Source organism: Aethalodelphis obliquidens, unplaced genomic scaffold, assembly GCF_003676395.1.
Source record: "Aethalodelphis obliquidens isolate GAN/ISIS:26980383/991018 unplaced genomic scaffold, ASM367639v1 scaffold1, whole genome shotgun sequence".
Lineage (NCBI taxonomy): Eukaryota > Metazoa > Chordata > Mammalia > Artiodactyla > Delphinidae > Aethalodelphis > Aethalodelphis obliquidens.
Window position 1 is genome coordinate 65,434,571 of NW_020837945.1, and position 2,124 is coordinate 65,436,694.

General features: G+C 44.6%; 1 protein-coding gene across 2 annotated transcripts in view; it reads left to right on the forward strand.

Moving 5' to 3' along the window:
* Nucleotides 1–1,766: 1,766 nt before the first annotated feature.
* Nucleotides 1,767–2,124, forward strand: part of PLA1A (phospholipase A1 member A) — a 38,903-nt gene continuing 38,545 nt past the window's right edge. For both annotated transcript variants that reach the window (XM_027105561.1, XM_027105597.1), the window contains exon 1: nucleotides 1,767–2,065. The gene's annotated coding sequence lies outside the window, so the exon portion shown is untranslated. The remainder of the gene's footprint in view (nucleotides 2,066–2,124) is intronic.

Genomic DNA, 2,124 nt, shown 5'->3' on the forward strand with positions numbered 1-2,124 from the left:
CCTGAAGTTTTAAGGTGGAGAACTAGAATTCAGTTAGCACTGCCCAAACAGCAGAACTGAGATGCTTAAACGTTACAATATAGAAAAGGGAAGAAAAGTATTTTAACAAGTGGATTCTGAAGCATGATGTGTTTTACCTCTGTAACTGGTTTGGTGAATGGTCTGAATTTAGTGAGAAGCAAACATGGAATGATTTTCTTTTTCTCTAGCTACTGCCTTCATACGTACTGCATTGAAGCTGCTTTTCCTGCCCCTAGCATCAACTTTTTGGTCTTGGGATGGGGGTATGGTGGTGGGTATTAAAAACCCAATCCAGTCCATCCCAGTCTAGTTTTTTAAAATTTCAGCTTTACTGAGGTATAAATGACATGTAAAATTGTAAGATATTTAAAGTGTACATTTGTGGTGATTTAATATATACATTGTGAAAGGTTTCCCTTCATCTAGTTAATTAACATATCCATCACCTCACATGTTTGTCTTTTTTTGGTGAGAGCATTTAAGTTCTACTCTCTTAGCAAATTTCAATTACACAATAGAGTGTTATTAACTATAGTCACCATGGTTTACATCAGATCCTCAGGCCTTATTTAGCTTATAGCTGAAAGTTTGTACCCTTTTACCAACCTCTCCCTATTTCCCTCACTACCACTGCTTCCCCCAACCAGCCCCTGGCAACCAATTTTCTACTCTGTTTCTATGAGTTTGACTTTTTTTTTTTTTGCTTCCACATATAAGTGATGTCGTGTAATATCTGTCTTTCTCTGTGGCTTATTTCACTTAGCATAATGCCCTAAGGTCCACTGATGTTGTCACAAATGGCAGGATTTCTCATAGCTGAATAATATTCCATTGTATATATGTACTACATCTTCTTTATCCATTCATCAGTTGACAGCCCCTTGAGTTGTGTCCATATCTTGGCTATCATGAACAATGCTGCGATAAACATGGGACATAGATATCTCTTTGTTACCCTGTTTTCATTTCCTTTGGATATATACCCAGAAGTAGGAATCCCAGTCCAGTTTGATCAATTCTAACACTTTAATGTCATGTCCTCCATTCTCCCCACCATAGTCAGTCCCGGGCCCAGAGGACTTAGAGGAGAAATGGAGACATGGATGCCCCTTTCATTCCTTGCCTCCCTCTCTTGGGGTTCCCTGTCCCTCTCCAGTGTTGCCCTAGACCACCCTCACCAGTGGAGCCCTGATGGGAAAGGGTCAAGCCAGTTGTCTTCTGAGGGCTCTACTCAACCCAAGGGAAACTCATCCTTCCCGGTCACATCCAGCACTGAGAGTGCAGGCTGCCCCACCTGCTGCTGTCTACATTTCCCCCATCCATCTCAAATAGGACAGATCAGGAGGACGGATCAGGCTGCCTAGCAGACAGCCGACTTGTAGCAGATGCCACTGTCACCTTCATGTGGTCACCCTCACTCTCAGCTGGTAGCCCCCCTCATTTGACTTTGTTGTGAGGGTGAGGTAGAGCACCACCTTTCCTTCCCTCTCAGGAAGGGATGGGAAACCCCCCATAGAACTTAGGATTCTTGTGATTTTTCCTTCAAACGGCTGATTTTCGGCTAGGGGAGGTGGGGAAGGGAGGTCTCCTAGAGCAGTTCTGCTGCCTCCTAGTAAGTCCCACTGGGATTTGTCTTTCCAAGGCCTTCCAGTCTCTTTAGAATGTAGTGGTGGAGGTGTGTGCGTGGCGGTGAACGGGGTCCCGGCAGGGTAGGAGGGTGGAGACGTAGCATTTTTTGTTTGCTAGTAGGACTTCAGCTGCAATTGGAGACAAGAGATAGCGTCTTTTTAAGATCCTGTTCTATTTGCTATGCAAATTCTCACTCTTCACAGCAGTCACAATTCAGAAAGAGATCAGACTTTCAGACTCCTTTTTCTCAAACCTCAAAACCTCCTCTCCAAGCTTGACTCTCAATTGGCAACTTTGCTTCCTATTTCTCTGAGAAAATAGAAGCCATCGAAAGAGAACAACTGTCACACCCATCCTCACCTCTGTCTCCACCTACCCGCACCTGGGCTCCTGGGCTCTGCCTTCTCTCCTGACTGTGAGTGCTGGGGTGTGTGTGTGTGTGTGTGTGTGTGTGTGTGTGTGTGTGTGTGTGTG